At 30.1% G+C, this 24004-nt stretch overlaps 1 long non-coding RNA gene across 4 annotated transcripts in view; it reads right to left on the reverse strand.

The window, feature by feature from the left end:
• LOC111629029 overlaps window positions 1–24004 on the reverse strand; it is a 74487-nt gene that overhangs the window by 22554 nt on the left and 27929 nt on the right. For all 4 annotated transcript variants that reach the window (XR_002757266.1, XR_002757264.1, XR_002757265.1 and 1 more), the window contains 2 exons: window positions 10155–10378; window positions 8448–8850 (listed from right to left, as the gene is read on the reverse strand). This is a non-coding gene — a long non-coding RNA (uncharacterized LOC111629029). The remainder of the gene's footprint in view (window positions 1–8447; window positions 8851–10154; window positions 10379–24004) is intronic.

Below are 24004 nucleotides of genomic sequence, written 5' to 3' on the forward strand. Positions count from 1 at the left end.
AAATAATTTTGCCATTCATGCCATGTATTTTTCTATACAGACGAATTCTGAAGAAATTATAATTTCTTCAGAATTAATTTAATTAATAGAAACAAACGAGAAGTCTCAAAGTTCGATTCGTTTTATAATGAATTTTATATAATAGACACGTTAAAAACATTTTTTTTATTGTGTTTACTCTGAAAAATAACAAGAAAACAAGATAATTAGAAAAATAGGAATTAATAGCGTTAGAGGATGCTGTAAAATCTTTATAAGAGTTTTGTTTGTTTATGGGCGGAATGTAATGAAAAATTGGAGCAGACGGTGCCGCCCGTCTTGGCTTTGAAGACTTTAGTCACAGAGTTGACGCCAGAAGCAATTATGTTTGTGTATCTGCGATTTCCTTCTCAATACTTAATAACTTAGATGGAAACCGTTTATTCCTCTGCTTTATTACAAGAGAAACATTCGTGTCAATGCTGTTACAAAGCAAAATTAGGTCGAGCATTATGACCACTCTCGTCCGACGCCTCTTACAAATTACATTTATTTGTTTACCGAAAAATGTTTTCGAGACTAAGAAAAGAGGGGACGAAAGCTACAAAATGGAAGAAACGTTCCATATATAAATAAATATAAAAAGAAGAAGGAAACGATATAAAAAAAACTTCAAAAAACTTCTACATTAATAAATTGATTTAACAAAGAAAAACTTCTTCGACTGCATCTAATTAAGAAGAGTTATTTATTTTTATATGAAAGAACAACAATTACATGAAAATGAATTTCAACATTAATGTATTTCGGTAACCAAATAAAAGATAATAGGATTTAAAACAAGAATGGACACAATCCATTAATAAAATGAGTTAAAGAGGCAACAAATGACTCCAACCTTTAACATTTAATCATCTGATGAATATTAACTGTTGAAATAAAATTATATGAATTAAAATTTGTTAAAACATAAATTTTAAAAAATATTTTGGAGATTAACATTGAGATCATTTTTCTTTTCGTACAGAGCAACAATCATCTCGGTACCGTATCGAGTGCAGCTCTAGCATCTAGTAACTTATAATAGAAAATCTATTCAACCTAGTAGAAGTTCTAGTGGAACTCCAATTGAGAATCTAGTAGAATTCTAGTAGAGCATCTAGTATTACTCCGGTAAAGCATTCAATGAGGCTCGATAAAACATCTATACATCAGTTCCAGTCGAGCATCAATATAATGCGTTTCAAACAGAAAATCCACTTGCATATTTAATGCAATTTTAGCATAAAAGTCTGTGAATTTGAAATAAAACATTTCATATAGATGAAATTATGCATTTAAAATCCATTTTGAACGAGTATTTAATCTAAATTTAAATATAACAAGTATAAAATATGAAAATATTCTCCTTCAATGCATTCTATTTTTACGAAATATTCGATAGATAGGTAGATATATTAGCGTAGACTGGGATGTAACTGTATATATACAGTCTTTTCTCTTTCAAAGTTTACTGTAGTATATACATAGACTTTTTAGGTGTCTAAGAGAATGAATGTCTAAGACAATTCTAGGAATCTCCAAACTTTCGAATTAACAATTAGTGTATTTATATTACTAGAACATTCAATGGAGATGTCGTGAAGCAGTGACATTATTTTAGAAGAGTTCTAGTGCTATTTCAAGAGAAAAACTAATACGACTTGTTATAGAGGTTTCGGGGGCCTTCACCTATTAGACCATCTAAAGTAAATGTTGCGAATTTGGCTTTAGTAAAGCGTCTATTGGAGCTTTAATAAAGAATAGAGTTAAGCTCCAGTAGAGCAACTAGCGCAACCATGTTAAAAGCATCGAAATGCTCTCTTTTCATATAAAGCAATTACAATTCAATAGTTACGCTAGAATGGCACTTTCGGTTCCGTAGTATTATCCATTTATTTCTTTTCTCTTTGGACTTTGATAGAATATTTTATAAACAAAGTTATTTACTCTTTTATAGATAATTCGATAGATAAAACGAATAGATCTCATTGAGCAAACCGAATTAAATCTTCGTCTGTGAACAATTTTCAAATCAGTAAATCTTACGGGGAAGAAAGCGTGTCCTCTGAACTATTCATCCCGAGAAACAATCAGAGAAACGTAACACACCTTCAATCAATGTTACTTTCATCTGGAATCAAATTACTCGGAGCGTGCTCGAAACAATGAGACAGCCAACAATTTCCAATAGCCAATTCTCATGTTTCTTCGTTGATAGTCTAGATATAAAAGATGAATTACATCTTTCAGTTTACCACGCCAAAGTGAATACGTTGTAAGCATTTTTTCACTAACGTTTTTATCTCTGACGAAAATAGAATAGAAACATTAATTTGGCGATAAATTATATGCGGATAACAAATGAAGATCTTTCTGTTGACTTACAGCATCTTGTTTACTACTATATGTAGCGAGGATGAAGATAATATGATTGATTATCCTATGAAACGGAAGAATCATTCGTGTTTAGTTAGGATAATATAAAATACGGGCATAAATAAGAAGAAAATAAAAAGAAATGTTCGAAATCGTATCCATAAAGGAGTGTCCTTCTTTGTCTTTGGCATACAAATGCGTTCGGCTTTTATCAAAACTACTGTTTGTAATAAAATTCGCTTGTCTCTCTTCTTATCTTTAGTCGAATAGTACATTAAATATATTTTACACGTGTAAAGCTTGGCAATTTTATAGATTCTTATGCGTGTCTCTTGGAAAATCCTGTAAATAAAACGTCTCAAATGATCAACATAGCAGTTGACTCGTAAAAGGCAACTTAACCTAGTCTAGAAAATTATCTCGATGTTTGCATATTAAACACGAACAAATATTTAAAATTCGATAGGAACCAAAGAGAATTAATTCTTTAAACTTAAGAACATTATCTTTAATCTGTTAATTAACAAAAGCTTATTTTATATATATTTTTTCTTTATTAATTTTCTAAATTAAGTAGAGTTGCTTGGCAAACTTTGTCGAATGGGTGGTGCCTTAAATTATGATTTTCAAAAATTGATTTTCGATAATCCCATTTTACAACACATTAGTTTCATAAATTACAAACGGGATTAGATCTACAATATAATTATCTTATTAATACCAAGACATCATCAATAATGCTTAATATATGTCACATTATGTTGTAATTTCATTTTAAAATTCCGTACGGTGCATAATTAAACCCGAGAATATATTTATCATGAAGATTTATACGGCCTAATGTATTATATTCGAGCCGTCTTTATCTGAGAAGGTGGCATAAATATGGATGTATAAAATTTCATAGTTAGTAATTCGTGTCGGATTTCAATTAAATATACTTAATACCGATTAACCCAGGCATACCACAGACGAAAATTTGTTATAACTAACGAGGAGGAGGAGAAGGAGGGGAAGTTTTTGCTTATTCTACTGTAGTACTTGAACCGGTTGTTAAGATAAGAAGCCATATTTTTAAAATCTGCAGCTTTAATATTTGAGAGTGGGCTTTTAAAAGCACTTTGGGAGTATTTAAATAATACTAATAGCGTTTTCTACTTTTAGTACAGTAGGAGAAGGGTACTTGGTCACTCACAGACACATTCAAAAATTTCCTATGCAATATTCTACCCATATCCAAACCTTGGTAATGGGATTAAACATAAAAAATATATATATTCATTTTATTGAGTCGTTTTCTTGGTATAAAAAGAAATTTCCATATTTAATTTATTAGAAACCTGTCTGGACTTTCTAAAAATAAAATTAAATGAGTATTAATTATCCGTTGAAAGAGTTTGATGCATTCGTTTGTGATGAGAATGTTAATGATTGACGTATATTCCGGATTGCACAGTACATGTACAATATAGATTCTGACCTTTTGTGCGCGTTGCAGGTGCTACATCGATTATATCGATTATTACTATGGGAATATTTAGGTCTAAACTTCGTATATAGGTGCTTTCTGCACAGAGATGCATATTGATGATTTCGATTGGTGCGTTTATATCTCTTATCGCTTTGTATCAAGTGCTTTTTAAACTGAAAAATCGCCATTCCAGTTAAAATCTAATTTAAAACGCGTCGTCGGAAAATTCTAGTAAATTTTGCGTAAAAAAACGAAAGCGATAATTTTAAAAATTTCATTTTTTTGACGCTGTAATCGATAAGTGAAGCCCTTTAAGATGAATTTCAGTTTCCTTTCCGCAGCCATTCAGTTCCAGTATATTATACAACCAAACAAATCGGTGTGGAAGACCAACTCCTTGCTAGCGTTTTGCTCCAGGGATTTCGACGTTTACTACAGCAACAATGAATTTAATATCGAGCTACACGTTTCAATAGATACACCATATTGAAGTAGGTAACACCTTATTTCATCATAACAGAGAAGCTCTGGAATGATGTGAGCTCTCCAAGTTGGAGTTGTCTTGCTAGCTTCAACCTGTTAGGCACCGAATTAATGTTATTATCTAGAGCTATCCTTATTATCCAGATCGATCGTCTAGTAATTACACTTGTCTTTCTACCCCGTAACTACACCTCCGGTTGTATTGGATATAATATCGTAAATATCACTAGATATAGCTAATGTGGTTCCTTATTGAATAAATGTAACCTGAATTTATACTGATTGTATCTGGTTTGTATCTAAAATTGTCCTGTTTTATGCTAAACGAATTATTGTCTAACAATGAAAAGTACTGATGACATTTCTGAGAATTACAACATGGAGTTAATGAGTAGATTGCTAATTAATCGGCTGTTGGGTAAATTTCATATTTGATCTAACCGCCCAGCTTAACTTTAACGAAATGAAAGCTTTAATAAAATGGAGAAAGACAGTTTTATTCACAATAAAACATTAAATTAATAGATCTGTTATGTTTTAACTACTGCAAGGATGATTATTTTTAATTATATCCCAATAGACTACGTACTATTACTAATTTAGATTAAGGCGTCAAAGATGAATCCTTAATCTTAGTTATGTGATTATCGCCGAAATCTAATTTTTGAAGACGTTAACAATAAATGAACGTAACAAAATTAGTTTAAAGAAAATTAATTTGAGCCATTAAGTCTACCATCAATAATACACAGCTGATAATTTTTTCTCTCTTTTCTTGCCCCTTTAATACACTTTTCTGCAATCAGTGGCAGCTGGAATTAGATGATGAGATAAAGATCAATTTATAAAGATTGGCAGAGTATCAACGTGTATTTTATACTTTCCAATTTTTATATTACAGTTAATCGATATTTGCATGTAATAAGTTAAAAGATAACATTATAAAGACAACAATGGAAATGCGATAAGTCGAAAATAATCATTTTGCCAGCCGTTGTTTAAACTTTAATGTAAATCTGACTTTAAAACTGATTATCCATAGTTGCTTCATAGAATGATATAAACGAACAAATTTATTTGTAGAAATAGATTTTCCTTTGCTGTTAAGATCAAACTGTTCTAAATACCCAACAGAGCAGATCAAGACAAAGCCTGGAAGTGTTCCCAATACATTAAACACAATGGAAGTCATCCAGGTGGTTTTTATAGATATAACGGACAAAATTACTAGCTTTAATAGAGAACGACACTAGAGAGTAAAAGCTGTTTTCTATTGTTATATAGCAATGTTTGATAGGAATGCGATAAAACGTGGTTCTATCACTTTCTCCGACATCTCAAAGCAAGTTATTTTGCCGTTCGACCACTAAAGCTAGAAATATAAAAAGAAAAACTTGCTAGTAAACGAAAGTACATTAAATTAGAAACTTTCACACTTGCTTTCATTATTTAGACAGCGTATCCAGTGGAGAACCACACGCAGGGCTTACACGACGTTGACAAGGGGAGGACATGGAGATCACACAAAGAGATTACTGTTGTTTGTCGCAGTAATCCTTAATGAAGAAACTTAGTGTTCTGAACAGAACAGACAAACAGTTAAGTCGACTATCGAAGGAGAAAAAACAATCGAAGTTGTTTAGCATATATTCTTTTTCCTTAATGTAACTTGGTGCAGTAATAAAGGAATAATTCACTGTCGCCTTCTTTCAAATATATCGATTAAACATGAAGTAAAAAAAAGAATTATATAAAGTCTTCTTGGTTGAGAATACAATTTCAGACATCTACATATTAATTTTATTTTTTACAGCATTTCTCGAAACGGAAATTAACTTTATAGCGAACACTCATTAAAACAAGAATCGTTCGCAAAATGAATGATAGGTTTCATAACATTCCAGACAACTCTTCAACTTTTTACAATTTCCAATTAAAATTTTACTGCCCGGATTTTGAAATTAAATTATTATTTTTTAAAGTAATTTCCCTTCTTAATGTTGTTCACTCAGCGAAACAAATCTAGCTACGTCAGAGAAATATCTTTAAAAAAATAATAATAATAAAAAAAGAATATTCTAAAACAACATTGTCAGCAGTTGGTCTGAATCTGTTCTTGTCATCAGTTGATAATTCATGCCTTAACTTGGGCGGTAACTGTCATTCGCACATGAAATAATGCGAAATAATGCTCTAAAAACCCATTTTGTCTTTTTTCTTTATCTTTCGATTGATATCAGCTGACGACATTTTAACACTACTAATTGCACCTCTCTAATGCTAATTTCAACCAAATTATGTACAACAAACTTTAATCAACGACTTAAAAAGCTAAGAAGGAAATTATAATAAAAACTACACATTCCTATTTATGTGTAAAAAAAACAATTTTTATATACATATATCAAATTTATTGCTTTAAATATTCTATCATCTCCGCTTCGCAACTATATCTATGAATTTAAATTTTATTGTATTTCTTTTAAAAAATGTTATCAAAACCAAGCCAGAATAATAATAATNAGAATGCGAGAATATTAAATAGAGAAAATAAGGGAAATTTCAGAAATAGTTACATTTCAAAAATATTTAAGGATATTAAAGAGGAACTCGATAGTATATTAATTTAACAAGGAAATTTTGGATAAAGAGATTGTCTAAAAGATATTCATTAACGATAATTAGTAGAAGAAGATATCAAACGTCCCCAATAAATTATTTTCGCAAAAATCAAATTTTAAATCTACTTTGTTAATTTTTATTGCAGCTCAGAGAGCTATTTACTCGAACACAAATTGCACCATCATTAAAATTATCGGAAGTGGACGGAATTAAAAGGAGCCTAAAGCAAATAGAAATCTTTTAACAGTCGATAAAAAAAAATGGCCACAGAAGTAATCTCCAGAACAAATATCTGCTGCATTGGCAGAGTTTCTCGATATTTTAATTTAATTTAATATTGATTGACTCGAAAGAAATCAACTTTGGTACAGAAGTGTTATTGAGAAACAAAGAGAAGAAGATCAGTCAGGCACGTAGTCAACAAGTCTACGGGTAACGGGATTACTTGTAATCTGTGTGTCAGTCTCGACGCTTGCAATCACAAGTCTTGGGAGCAAATCAATCGTTTTAACTTTCCCAATCCACAAAGTCGAAACTGAAAAAATTGGATTTCGTCCAGTTACTTTGGGAGAAAATCTAAGATTTTCTATTTCCATTTAGAAAGTCGCACATTGACAAATCGTCGAAGTATAATCTTTACTCCATTTAATGGCTTTATCTTCAGTTTTCTTTGATGTCGAGCATCTGATAAATGGATGCAAAGTTTAATTTGAAAGCAACAGTCTATCTCTTTCTCGTTCCGTGACAAACGGAGCGAAAGAAACCTAAAGTGCACAAGTTTATTAGGACCATAGCTGAGTAGGAGCAATAAGAAAGCTAGTAAAATCCGATGGAATTCGGAGACTCGCAGTAATATGCCTAAAATACTTTTATATTATACTACTTTGTATCCATCATTCGGTTGAAAGTTTTCTAGCCACTACTTTTCTACATCGGTTAGGAGAATGATAGCATTTCGATGTTGTAGAAAAGCCATAAGACACAGAATGTAAGATAATGTTGCTGTTACGACCATTTCACTTACTTTATCACGTAAAGAACATAACGATCTGCTGAACGAAAACCGCAACATTAATTGTAACCTAGCCAGACGTGTTTCTCTTTAATAATAAAAGCCACGTTTGCTACAAATGCTAAATTTAGTAAGTTTATCGTTAAATTCTTTATCCGTCTTTTTTCACATAAATATTGCTCGGATGTAGCGCGAATTCGAAATTCTACAAATTATCGAGAAGATCGTAAAAATGACAAAACAAAATTTGAAATTTAAATATTCGCAACTAGAGAATATCTTTAGACTACCTTTATACTCAGCTTTTACTCTGATCTATGACTTGGTATTGTTGATATATTTTCGATAAAGGGACAACTTTCAATAGTAAAGCTTCTACAAATCCTTCTTTTGGGTTGCTACAATGAACGTCTTTGGTTATCCGGCATTACACGACCAAGAATAAAAGTCTATGGTACTTACCATTTCTGTTCGGGGAGATTACTGTTCAAAATCTCTAACCGATAGGAGATGACAGTTGAACGATCACCTATATACTCGCACGATGCCAGTGATTTATTCATTGGTTGGACGCCATATTGTCTCGTGAGAGGTAAGGAAGTAGATGGCACAGGACTTCCGTACGGTAATTAATGCTCTGTCACCCCCCTGAGATTGCAGAAGGTGTCGAATTCTGATGGATTTCCCAACTTCAATTATGGAGAAGATCTTCTGTTCCCACTGCACTCTGTCCCATGACGTCTAAGCAAGACCCTATGTTTACTTTTTGGAGTGATGGATATACAGGGTAGCTTGTCAATTAAATCATAGTTATATTCCAATAAACTATGATTGAATTGGATGAACTTCTTTATTGATATATATTCTGAAAAAATAAAGCGTTATCATCTATATAAAAATGAATTTTTTTATAGAAAAAAATATGTAAAAAGGAATTTAATCACTATTCAACATGAAAGATGATATGATTACACCTTTAAATGTTTTTTAATAAAATAAATAAATATAATTTTGATATCGATTTATGAAAGAATAAAGTATGAATTATTAAATGTATTTTAACCAAAATTTTTTGAGTTATAAACACGATTGAAGACTATCGAATTATTCAAGATAGTTATGGTAAATAATAATAAAATATATATTATATATAAGAATTTTAAAAGTATATTATAAGAGAATGAATAGTTGGTAAGTTTGAAGTCTATAATAAAATTTTGCTAAATGAAGATTGTCGTCTTATAATAGAATTTTGGTAGATGAGCATGAGCATTGTGGCGTATGATAAAATTTTAGATAAGTAATTCAATATTGTGATAATTTAGCATACATTATATTCACTGCAGGACATAGGGAAAAGTCTTAAAACTTAGTCTCATCAGTTTATTATTCTGAAACGTATAATAAGTGAAGATAGCGCTATAATATACAATAATGGGGAGAATTATCATCCAACTCTCGTTTAACGCAAAGTTGAGCTTATCTCCTTTCACAATGCCTTATAATTAAATCCCAGTTTACGAAGACATCTTAAATAAAGCCAAATAAATATTGTTTAATAAGCTTTAGTTTTAAATGATATTAATTTCTGACGTAATCTTTGACTGGCATCGGATGGTTATTTAAGGAAATGGCTTTACATTTGTAACAATAAGATTTAAGTGACTTTTAAGAATTGTGTAAGATAGGCGAATAATCGATAGGAAAATGCATAGTAAAGGACTTAAATGGGATTTCTTTCTTTGAGAATGAAGATGATAGCCTAGATTTCCATTCTCAAAGAAAGAAATCCAATTCTGGCTTCTTAAAAAAGATTTAATTCTAACTCGCGGAGGATAGGAATTGAATGTAGGAAAAAATCTTTTTTAGCAGATATTTTGTCATTTTCGGATTAAAAAAAATTCAACGATCATCTAAAATAGCCACTCTGGTTTATTTGTCCCGGTTTGAAAAAACCTATCAATCAATCAGTTCTGTTATCTCAAAAGCAACATTGCTATCTACAGTTATGTTACAGAAATTCTCTGGTTTTTTTCCTTTCTTTTTATAGAGAAAAATCAAAGATTTTCCAAGTTACTTTTCAATCTAAGGAGAAAATAAACTTCATTCTTAATAGATCTTCCACCAATTTGCTCAATTATAGAGATCGTTTAAGAAAGAAAAACCTACCTCTGCACTTAACCTTTAACTTCTTTTGTTCGTAGACTCGAAATTGCGAGGATGAACAGTTGTATGTTCGTACAACGGGCACGTCCTTATGACATAGCTGCAATCTTCTTTACACATTGTTATTTAAGACAGAGTTTGGAGGATGGGAAAATGCGATCTCCTGCTAGATAACACCAGCTTCGTCTGGAGTAAGCATCGGCTCAGAGTTCTTTTTGTCCTTGCACCTAGGTCAAGGTATAAAAAGTAATGTTTTATTGGGATATCAAATCAATCACAATTAAATCTATTTTTTGAAAAAAGTTTAATGGAATAAACTCAATTTTAGATTTATTTTTAGGTTTTTCTCATAATTTGCATTTAAAGCAGGTGAAGTTGCCTAAGTCCTATTTACAGCTAATTATCCGTTTTGCCTAGTCCTTATTCCCATCCAATTAGTTTCACATAACCCCATTTCCATCTAGTTATTGTAACATTTATTTCTAGTTAGAGACCTATTTTAGTCTTTATTCACATTTAAATTTCATGAGATAACACGCGTGTAGACTCTATTTTTATCCAACGAGATTTTTTATGTGAAAACCTCCATTATCATAAAAATATTTTTATGGATCCAATTCCAGAAAAATAATATTACTAGAAAAGTTTCATAAAGTATATTAACAAAAATCCTTTCATTAACCTAATTTTCAATAGAAAATTTATTTCTAGACTTATTCCTTATCCATAAATATATATATATATTGAATATATCTTAAGTTTTAAAATCCTTTCATTAACTCAACATAAACTCCTTCATGTAACAAATTCGATTAATCCTATAGGCTACTCATCAAGGAACTTTTATCATATATCCCACCACTATCAGTATAAATACCCTTCATAAACCTAAAGATACTTTGTCTGCATTAGATCTATTTCCAGCAAGAAACATTATTCATGGACCATATTCTAGCAATAAATCCTCTATTTAACGAGAAACTGTTTCATTGACTCACCTTCATTAAGAAATATTTTTCTTACATCCCTATCAATAAATCTCTTCATAATTCGAATTTCAATAAAAGAATATAATCTTAGGCCGTATCCAGTAAAAAAAAATTCATATTTCTATTTTAAGCGAATCCTTCTTACGTATTTACTACTTTGTGTAAAGCTCGACTCAGGCTTTTAACATTTAGCATAGCGTATCCCAGTGCAGAACCAGTTCCCACTCCTCGCATTGGTTAGGTTATTGTCTACGATAACGAAAAGAACTTGTTACACAATGACAATAAGCTTGCATTCGATTTAGTTTTTAGGCGTAAATATGTTCCTTATGAAAGAATTGCGAATTAACAAGAACAAGAGTTGAAATAATATAATTGAGTGGGACAAACGCTTTGACTTTAAAAACAGCCATTAATCATTTGTCAATTCCAGAGGATAAAAAAAAGGGGGAAAATATTAATCATCAACCCTCAACCTAGTCATTTAGCGACAGCTAAGAAGAAAACCTGATTTCCATTGCACTTTAATGATTTATTACAGCATAATGTATATCTACATCTTGCTGCGAATGTTATGAGGATATACAATAGTTTTAGTTTTGAATCTTTCAGACAGCCTATTTTTATTCTGACTGCAGAAAATGACCAAGAGATATAATTCATTTTAATAAAAGAAGCATTTATTTACTGTAGAAGAAAATCTTTAAAAAAAAAAAGAAAAGACATTATGGATAACTCCGAGTTTCAAAAAAATATGTATATTATATATTTATATTTTTGAATTCAGACAATGTAGAAAAGATTGCAGTAAAATTTTTCATTTTNTACACGAAGCATTCGAAGAAATAAGGATTTCTAGTTAAGTTCTCGATTTCTCTGAATGTTTTTTTAGAAATGCTTCCGTTGTAAATAAGGAAAATATTTAAATATTCTATCATCTCCGCTTCGCAACTATATCTATGAATTTAAATTTTATTGTATTTCTTTTAAAAAATGTTATCAAAACCAAACCAGAATAATAATAATAATAATAAATAAGATAAATATTAAAATACATAGATTTTTTCCTGGCTAACAGTATAAATATTAAATGGAAAAGATCAGAAGCAGATTTGAAAATAAACAAATTTAAATAGAATTGAATGTTGAAATGAACATTGATAAAAAAGATATTATTTCAAAAGAAAATTGTAAAAATAAGTAAGAATATTGAGATAAATAATTAAATCTTAAACATCAAAATAAGCAAGCTTATGAAAAGAGCAGTAAAGTTAACAAGTGAGTATGAAAAACAGCATAGAAATAAGCATTTTTTTCAATTAAGAAAACAATAAGATGAGAGGAAAATAATCTAGTACTGTATAAACAGTGAAGAATGCATTAAGAAGAAAATGTGTACTATTGCTTATAGATATTTATGGAAATACTGAAGAAATAAAACCAATTCTTGAGGAAAATAGAACCATTGAAATAGAAAAGCAAAGAAATGAAGAGTAAAAGTCTTCATGAAAAGAAGAAAAGAAGAGAAGGGAAATCATTTTGAGATCGATTTAAGAAAAGAATGCTAAAGTAGCTATACCATAATAAATATGAAAGGACATAGATATAAAAACATGACGAACATAAAGGAGTAAAAGAAATATCTGCTGCTGTATAGAAGAATAAGATTTAGGATCAAGAAATAAAAAGATTACTTATGTATATAAATATATACATTTTCTTCCTGAGGGAAGTTAAAAGAAAAAAGAAGAAGGAAACGATATAAAAAAAACTTCAAAAAACTTCTACATTAATAAATTGATTTAACAAAGAAAAACTTCTTCGACTGCATCTAATTAAGAAGAGTTATTTATTTTTATATGAAAGAACAACAATTACATGAAAATGAATTTCAACATTAATGTATTTCGGTAACCAAATAAAAGATAATAGGATTTAAAACAAGAATGGACACAATCCATTAATAAAATGAGTTAAAGAGGCAACAAATGACTCCAACCTTTAACATTTAATCATCTGATGAATATTAACTGTTGAAATAAAATTATATGAATTAAAATTTGTTAAAACATAAATTTTAAAAAATATTTTGGAGATTAACATTGAGATCATTTTTCTTTTCGTACAGAGCAACAATCATCTCGGTATCTCCGTATCGAGTGCAGCTCTAGCATCTAGTAACTTATAATAGAAAATCTATTCAACCTAGTAGAAGTTCTAGTGGAACTCCAATTGAGAATCTAGTAGAATTCTAGTAGAGCATCTAGTATTACTCCGGTAAAGCATTCAATAAGGCTCGATAAAACATCTATACATCAGTTCCAGTCGAGCATCAATATAATGCGTTTCAAACAGAAAATCCACTTGCATATTTAATGCAATTTTAGCATAAAAGTCTGTGAATTTGAAATAAAACATTTCATATAGATGAAATTATGCATTTAAAATCCATTTTGAACGAGTATTTAATCTAAATTTAAATATAACAAGTATAAAATATGAAAATATTCTCCTTCAATGCATTCTATTTTTACGAAATATTCGATAGATAGGTAGATATATTAGCGTAGACTGGGATGTAACTGTATATATACAGTCTTTTCTCTTTCAAAGTTTACTGTAGTATATACATAGACTTTTTAGGTGTCTAAGAGAATGAATGTCTAAGACAATTCTAGGAATCTCCAAACTTTCGAATTAACAATTAGTGTATTTATATTACTAGAACATTCAATGGAGATGTCGTGAAGCAGTGACATTATTTTAGAAGAGTTCTAGTGCTATTTCAAGAGAAAAACTAATACGACTTGTTATAGAGGTTTCGGGGGCCTTCACCTATTAGACCATCTAAAGTAAATGTTGCAGAGCGAATTTGGCTTTAGTAAAGCGTCTATTGGAGCTTTAATAAAGAATAGAGTTAAGCTCCAGTAGAGCAACTAGCGCAACCATGTTAAAAGCATCGAAATGCTCTCTTTTCATATAAAGCAATTACAATTCAATAGTTACGCTAGAATGGCACTTTCGGTTCCGTAGTATTATCCATTTATTTCTTTTCTCTTTGGACTTTGATAGAATATTTTATAAACAAAGTTATTTACTCTTTTATAGATAATTCGATAGATAAAACGAATAGATCTCATTGAGCAAACCGAATTAAATCTTCGTCTGTGAACAATTTTCAAATCAGTAAATCTTACGGGGAAGAAAGCGTGTCCTCTGAACTATTCATCCCGAGAAACAATCAGAGAAACGTAACACACCTTCAATCAATGTTACTTTCATCTGGAATCAAATTACTCGGAGCGTGCTCGAAACAATGAGACAGCCAACAATTTCCAATAGCCAATTCTCATGTTTCTTCGTTGATAGTCTAGATATAAAAGATGAATTACATCTTTCAGTTTACCACGCCAAAGTGAATACGTTGTAAGCATTTTTTCACTAACGTTTTTATCTCTGACGAAAATAGAATAGAAACATTAATTTGGCGATAAATTATATGCGGATAACAAATGAAGATCTTTCTGTTGACTTACAGCATCTTGTTTACTACTATATGTAGCGAGGATGAAGATAATATGATTGATTATCCTATGAAACGGAAGAATCATTCGTGTTTAGTTAGGATAATATAAAATACGGGCATAAATAAGAAGAAAATAAAAAGAAATGTTCGAAATCGTATCCATAAAGGAGTGTCCTTCTTTGTCTTTGGCATACAAATGCGTTCGGCTTTTATCAAAACTACTGTTTGTAATAAAATTCGCTTGTCTCTCTTCTTATCTTTAGTCGAATAGTACATTAAATATATTTTACACGTGTAAAGCTTGGCAATTTTATAGATTCTTATGCGTGTCTCTTGGAAAATCCTGTAAATAAAACGTCTCAAATGATCAACATAGCAGTTGACTCGTAAAAGGCAACTTAACCTAGTCTAGAAAATTATCTCGATGTTTGCATATTAAACACGAACAAATATTTAAAATTCGATAGGAACCAAAGAGAATTAATTCTTTAAACTTAAGAACATTATCTTTAATCTGTTAATTAACAAAAGCTTATTTTATATATATTTTTTCTTTATTAATTTTCTAAATTAAGTAGAGTTGCTTGGCAAACTTTGTCGAATGGGTGGTGCCTTAAATTATGATTTTCAAAAATTGATTTTCGATAATCCCATTTTACAACACATTAGTTTCATAAATTACAAACGGGATTAGATCTACAATATAATTATCTTATTAATACCAAGACATCATCAATAATGCTTAATATATGTCACATTATGTTGTAATTCCATTTTAAAATTCCGTACGGTGCATAATTAAACCCGAGAATATATTTATCATGAAGATTTATACGGCCTAATGTATTATATTCGAGCCGTCTTTATCTGAGAAGGTGGCATAAATATGGATGTATAAAATTTCATAGTTAGTAATTCGTGTCGGATTTCAATTAAATATACTTAATACCGATTAACCCAGGCATACCACAGACGAAAATTTGTTATAACTAACGAGGAGGAGGAGAAGGAGGGGAAGTTTTTGCTTATTCTACTGTAGTACTTGAACCGGTTGTTAAGATAAGAAGCCATATTTTTAAAATCTGCAGCTTTAATATTTGAGAGTGGGCTTTTAAAAGCACTTTGGGAGTATTTAAATAATACTAATAGCGTTTTCTACTTTTAGTACAGTAGGAGAAGGGTACTTGGTCACTCACAGACACATTCAAAAATTTCCTATGCAATATTCTACCCATATCCAAACCTTGGTAATGGGATTAAACATAAAAAATATATATATTCATTTTATTGAGTCGTTTTCTTGGTATAAAAAGAAATTTCCATATTTAATTTATTAGAAACCTGTCTGGACTTTCTAAAAATAAAATTAAATGAGTATTAATTATCCGTTGAAAGAGTTTGATGCATTCGTTTGTGATGAGAATGTTAATGATTGACGTATATTCCGGATTGCACAGTACATGTACAATATAGATTCTGACCTTTTGTGCGCGTTGCAGGTGCTACATCGATTATATCGATTATTACTATGGGAATATTTAGGTCTAAACTTCGTATATAGGTGCTTTCTGCACAGAGATGCATATTGATGATTTCGATTGGTGCGTTTATATCTCTTATCGCTTTGTATCAAGTGCTTTTTAAACTGAAAAATCGCCATTCCAGTTAAAATCTAATTTAAAACGCGTCGTCGGAAAATTCTAGTAAATTTTGCGTAAAAAAACGAAAGCGATAATTTTAAAAATTTCATTTTTTTGACGCTGTAATCGATAAGTGAAGCCCTTTAAGATGAATTTCAGTTTCCTTTCCGCAGCCATTCAGTTCCAGTATATTATACAACCAAACAAATCGGTGTGGAAGACCAACTCCTTGCTAGCGTTTTGCTCCAGGGATTTCGACGTTTACTACAGCAACAATGAATTTAATATCGAGCTACACGTTTCAATAGATACACCATATTGAAGTAGGTAACACCTTATTTCATCATAACAGAGAAGCTCTGGAATGATGTGAGCTCTCCAAGTTGGAGTTGTCTTGCTAGCTTCAACCTGTTAGGCACCGAATTAATGTTATTATCTAGAGCTATCCTTATTATCCAGATCGATCGTCTAGTAATTACACTTGTCTTTCTACCCCGTAACTACACCTCCGGTTGTATTGGATATAATATCGTAAATATCACTAGATATAGCTAATGTGGTTCCTTATTGAATAAATGTAACCTGAATTTATACTGATTGTATCTGGTTTGTATCTAAAATTGTCCTGTTTTATGCTAAACGAATTATTGTCTAACAATGAAAAGTACTGATGACATTTCTGAGAATTACAACATGGAGTTAATGAGTAGATTGCTAATTAATCGGCTGTTGGGTAAATTTCATATTTGATCTAACCGCCCAGCTTAACTTTAACGAAATGAAAGCTTTAATAAAATGGAGAAAGACAGTTTTATTCACAATAAAACATTAAATTAATAGATCTGTTATGTTTTAACTACTGCAAGGATGATTATTTTTAATTATATCCCAATAGACTACGTACTATTACTAATTTAGATTAAGGCGTCAAAGATGAATCCTTAATCTTAGTTATGTGATTATCGCCGAAATCTAATTTTTGAAGACGTTAACAATAAATGAACGTAACAAAATTAGTTTAAAGAAAATTAATTTGAGCCATTAAGTCTACCATCAATAATACACAGCTGATAATTTTTTCTCTCTTTTCTTGCCCCTTTAATACACTTTTCTGCAATCAGTGGCAGCTGGAATTAGATGATGAGATAAAGATCAATTTATAAAGATTGGCAGAGTATCAACGTGTATTTTATACTTTCCAATTTTTATATTACAGTTAATCGATATTTGCATGTAATAAGTTAAAAGATAACATTATAAAGACAACAATGGAAATGCGATAAGTCGAAAATAATCATTTTGCCAGCCGTTGTTTAAACTTTAATGTAAATATGACTTTAAAACTGATTATCCATAGTTGCTTCATAGAATGATATAAACGAACAAATTTATTTGTAGAAATAGATTTTCCTTTGCTGTTAAGATCAAACTGTTCTAAATACCCAACAGAGCAGATCAAGACAAAGCCTGGAAGTGTTCCCAATACATTAAACACAATGGAAGTCATCCAGGTGGTTTTTATAGATATAACGGACAAAATTACTAGCTTTAATAGAGAACGACACTAGAGAGTAAAAGCTGTTTTCTATTGTTATATAGCAATGTTTGATAGGAATGCGATAAAACGTGGTTCTATCACTTTCTCCGACATCTCAAAGCAAGTTATTTTGCCGTTCGACCACTAAAGCTAGAAATATAAAAAGAAAAACTTGCTAGTAAACGAAAGTACATTAAATTAGAAACTTTCACACTTGCTTTCATTATTTAGACAGCGTATCCAGTGGAGAACCACACGCAGGGCTTACACGACGTTGACAAGGGGAGGACATGGAGATCACACAAAGAGATTACTGTTGTTTGTCGCAGTAATCCTTAATGAAGAAACTTAGTGTTCTGAACAGAACAGACAAACAGTTAAGTCGACTATCGAAGGAGAAAAAACAATCGAAGTTGTTTAGCATATATTCTTTTTCCTTAATGTAACTTGGTGCAGTAATAAAGGAATAATTCACTGTCGCCTTCTTTCAAATATATCGATTAAACATGAAGTAAAAAAAAGAATTATATAAAGTCTTCTTGGTTGAGAATACAATTTCAGACATCTACATATTAATTTTATTTTTTACAGCATTTCTCGAAACGGAAATTAACTTTATAGCGAACACTCATTAAAACAAGAATCGTTCGCAAAATGAATGATAGGTTTCATAACATTCCAGACAACTCTTCAACTTTTTACAATTTCCAATTAAAATTTTACTGCCCGGATTTTGAAATTAAATTATTATTTTTTAAAGTAATTTCCCTTCTTAATGTTGTTCACTCAGCGAAACAAATCTAGCTACGTCAGAGAAATATCTTTAAAAAAATAATAATAATAAAAAAAGAATATTCTAAAACAACATTGTCAGCAGTTGGTCTGAATCTGTTCTTGTCATCAGTTGATAATTCATGCCTTAACTTGGGCGGTAACTGTCATTCGCACATGAAATAATGCGAAATAATGCTCTAAAAACCCATTTTGTCTTTTTTCTTTATCTTTCGATTGATATCAGCTGACGACATTTTAACACTACTAATTGCACCTCTCTAATGCTAATTTCAACCAAATTATGTACAACAAACTTTAATCAACGACTTAAAAAGCTAAGAAGGAAATTATAATAAAAACTACACATTCCTATTTATGTGTAAAAAAAAACAATTTTTATATACATATATCAAATTTATTGCTTTAAATATTCTATCATCTCCGCTTCGCAACTATATCTATAAATTTAAATTTTATTGTATTTCTTTTAAAAAATGTTATCAAAACCAAGCCAGAATAATAATAATAATAATAAATAAGATAAATATTAAAATACATAGATTTTTTCCTGGCTAACAGTATAAATATTAAATGGAAAAGATCAGAAGCAGATTTGAAAATAAACAAATTTAAATAGAATTGAATGTTGAAATGAACATTGATAAAAAAGATATTATTTCAAAAGAAAATTGTAAAAATAAGTAAGAATATTGAGATAAATAATTAAATCTTAAACATCAAAATAAGCAAGCTTATGAAAAGAGCAGTAAAGTTAACAAGTGAGTATGAAAAACAGCATAGAAATAAGCATTTTTTTCAATTAAGAAAACAATAAGATGAGAGGAAAATAATCTAGTACTGTATAAACAGTGAAGAATGCATTAAGAAGAAAATGTGTACTATTGCTTATAGATATTTATGGAAATACTGAAGAAATAAAACCAATTCTTGAGGAAAATAGAACCATTGAAATAGAAAAGCAAAGAAATGAAGAGTAAAAGTCTTCATGAAAAGAAGAAAAGAAGAGAAGGGAAATCATTTTGAGATCGATTTAAGAAAAGAATGCTAAAGTAGCTATACCATAATAAATATGAAAGGACATAGATATAAAAACATGACGAACATAAAGGAGTAAAAGAAATATCTGCTGCTGTATAGAAGAATAAGATTTAGGATCAAGAAATAAAAAGATTACTTATGTATATAAATATATACATTTTAAAATATATTTTGTATAATATTTCATACAAAAAATACAATTATATTTATTCGTAAAATCGATAATTTTTATGATAAAATAACTCTTACAAAATAAGAAATTGTATTATTATTTAATTATAAATCTCTTATAATGGCACTTGATATCAGTTTTGTCTAAATACACTTAAAGTCATAACGTTAAGTACTGCAGATGTTTTGGTCCCTGAATATTTATGTAATTAAAAATTAAAAAAGAAAGAAATTTAATGAACAAACATAAATTTTTAAAATATATTTTCAAAAGTTTCTGAAGAGAAATAAAAAGTACTTTAAATAATTACAATGCAGAATTGTATAAATTAATTAACATAAAATTGACTTTTTTATGACTAAAATTTACATCATTTTTGACTTTTTTTAAAAATAAAAATACAATAATAGTCATTAAAAAGGAATTTTTTCCCCCTTTGAAAATATTGAACATTACGAGTTTTATATAACGATAACGATAGCTTAGATAAAAATACAAAATATTTACTTAAAATATTGACTTTTTAATATCTCATAGGAATATTTTGCTTTATTGTTAATAAAATAAAAATAACTTTAGTATATTTTTTTTCTTAATTTTCTTTTATGGCAAAGAAAATTGTGTATAAGTAGTTATTTAAAATGAAACATAGACAACTAAGAAAAGAAATAGCATCAATCAACATATGTATTATAGGAAAAAGAGTGAAAAAATAAAGAAAATTAAACTACAAAAATGTAATTTAAAAATTTTTATAAATTCCTTATATAATTTTAAAGTTTATTTTGCTTAAACAAAATAATTGGTTGTATATCTTTAAACTTTTAGATCAAGGACACAGTTTGTAATTGGAATTTTCCCAAACTTGATAATCAAATTAATTCTTGTTCTCATGGTTGATAGAGTGAATAATGTATAAAAATAAATTAAATTGGATTCCATTAATATAAAAGAAAAAGAAAACATTCCATTCTCTAANTTACGTATTTACTACTTTGTGTAAAGCTCGACTCAGGCTTTTAACATTTAGCATAGCGTATCCCAGTGCAGAACCAGTTCCCACTCCTCGCATTGGTTAGGTTATTGTCTACGATAACGAAAAGAACTTGTTACACAATGACAATAAGCTTGCATTCGATTTAGTTTTTAGGCGTAAATATGTTCCTTATGAAAGAATTGCGAATTAACAAGAACAAGAGTTGAAATAATATAATTGAGTGGGACAAACGCTTTGACTTTAAAAACAGCCATTAATCATTTGTCAATTCCAGAGGATAAAAAAAAGGGGGAAAATATTAATCATCAACCCTCAACCTAGTCATTTAGCGACAGCTAAGAAGAAAACCTGATTTCCATTGCACTTTAATGATTTATTACAGCATAATGTATATCTACATCTTGCTGCGAATGTTATGAGGATATACAATAGTTTTAGTTTTGAATCTTTCAGACAGCCTATTTTTATTCTGACTGCAGAAAATGACCAAGAGATATAATTCATTTTAATAAAAGAAGCATTTATTTACTGTAGAAGAAAATCTTTAAAAAAAAAAAGAAAAGACATTATGGATAACTCCGAGTTTCAAAAAAATATGTATATTATATATTTATATTTTTGAATTCAGACAATGTAGAAAAGATTGCAGTAAAATTTTTCATTTTCCATAAATTTTAAAGAATAGTTAATGACGATAATAAAGGCGGAGTTTTGTGGAGTATTTTTCCCACTTTTCGAGATCAATTAAGGCATATCCCAGTTCAACTTGGTATTAATTAAAAATAAATCAAAACACGTAATGAGAAAAGATCATGAAGAAGTTATGAATCATCAAAGTGGAGAAGATTCATTAATCAGTTTTGTAATACAAGGCATCATGTAAGGAAGTCATTAAGCGAAATACGACGTAATCTGCAGAAAGTGCTTAAGCCGTGAGCAGCCAAACATAACAACTATGCTTTGGGCGGAATTTGATGTAGTTTGGCCAAAATGAGCAGGAAAGGAACACTAATGATTCTACAATACCCCATCGTTTATTTCATTAGGTTTAGTGTAAATTTATGTCGAATGAGAATATTAAAAAATCGAATAATGCTTTCTTATATTAACAAAATGGTGGATTACATATATATTATTTAGCTTATAGGCATTCATCTTCCTCATCAAAAATCAGAAAAGAGAGACTCATTAAAATTTCCTCCCAATCACAATTCGTAAAATTAAAAAAAAAGAGCAAAATAAAGAGTAGTAAAATGAAAAAAAATACTGCATTCCAATTATATTTTTTTGTTAGATTTTTAAAATTTTTTTATATAAATAAATGTTCATTTTTTGTAATATTTTCTCTTAATTTAAAGATTCAATTCCCGAAGCAGAAGAGAAGTTCAATTAAATGTTTTGTACAAGAATGCAATTTACCGCTACTAATTTTTATTTATTTTGATTTTCTAAATATATATATATAAAGATATAGTTAAATTTTCGTCAAAGAAAATCGTAAACAGGAATTTATTTTTGTCTTAAGGGTAAATTCGTTTTTCATTCACATCTTGTTCAATCAATAAAAAATAAATAAAATAAAATCAGCCCGTAGGGAAGAGACACGAGCTTATTCGAGTACATTTTCTTATGATCAAAAGGGATTTTCAGAAATCGTCTATTCACGAATAAACAGAATGTATTGAAGTAGAAACTCGACCACGTGCCATCAATATAAATCAAATTATGGATAACACGTCACACTTATGATATATCTGACGGAAGACAGGATTTGCAGTAAAATTTCATCTGGAGTCAAACTTGTGACCACAGTTGGCGTGGTATTCATTCTTATATGGCTTATAACCGTAACGCTGTTTTTGACGCAGAGGGGGATGGAAAATGGCATGATGCCAGCAACGTGACCACTTTCACTGGTTGACCCAGAGGACTAAACATCTGGTATCACACCAGAAATCAAATCGAAACTTCATATAAGACAGATTCCACGCATCGCTGGCCATAAATTTTGTGACAATTTGGAATAGATCCACGGAATTTTTCGCGCGTACTCTTTTAAAAAAAACACTATGGGATTATCAAAAAGTCGAAATTATGATTCTAGAGGCGTTAGACCGTGTTTAAATTGTTTAATTGGCAATTAGTATTTAACTACACGCTAGATTTATATTGTAACTATAATTATTCCATTTAGTCGAATTAAATACTGCTTAAGTAATGTGCACTATTATTTAGACATAAAATCGATTATCGAGTGGACCAAAACCGAGAAATCATTTAAAATTCATATTTGCGGAATGATTAAATTGAATTAGTCGGATTGTAGCTTTGGTAGAAACATTAATAACTGAACCATAAAGAGCGTAATGTAGTGCTTTTCGGTGGGCCCCTTGCCCCATCGATCGGGCCCTCTTCAGAAGTCACTAAGCACGAATTAATCATGTTTATCACGGTTTAAGCCCAGATGAGTCTATCAGCACCAGCGTGTCGCTTGTGTGGTCCATCTTCCAATACAATTACTAGTATTAATAGACAATTAACCTGGCAACACGTTCCTCGTTAATCACCATCATGTCTTGCCCCTCGAAGGTCAAAGTGCATCAGGTAACACGCAAGCAGGTGTTTTAGTTCTCAGCTTTGTCGTGATGTTGGACTGGAACGAAAGCTGCTTAACCTAAGTAACAAGGAAAGCATTTGCATCAACCGTCAAACACGAATTTTCTAAGAGAGATTTCGGCATACAAACGTCAATCTCTTTGAAAAAACACACATCGTCTCCATCCAGTAAATTAAAAGTCTTAGAAAAGAGTAAAGTTTTACAGGTACGACGCTTAATCTTAATGTAAGGTCTATTGATTAATGGCGTTATTCTGTTATCTATAATGACTCGGCGAAGAAAAATTCGGTATGACATTGGCAGACGTGTCAGATAGCAATGATGATATTTTACGGAAAGTAATATTTTTTGATTCTAGTAAATATCGGTAAAAGTTTAATAACGTTAAATATCTGATCGCTAAACTATCAATCTGGCTTTTTGTTACGGTAATTTCAGTTACGTAACACGCATTAACTGATATAAACGTCAATCACACTAGGCTTATAAGCCAATATAGGCCAACTACGTTGCTAAATTTAGTATAGGCCTATAGGAAGAAT

This window comes from Centruroides sculpturatus, unplaced genomic scaffold, assembly GCF_000671375.1.
Source record: "Centruroides sculpturatus isolate CEXI.00-Female unplaced genomic scaffold, Cexi_2.0 scaffold524, whole genome shotgun sequence".
Classification (NCBI taxonomy): domain Eukaryota; kingdom Metazoa; phylum Arthropoda; class Arachnida; order Scorpiones; family Buthidae; genus Centruroides; species Centruroides sculpturatus.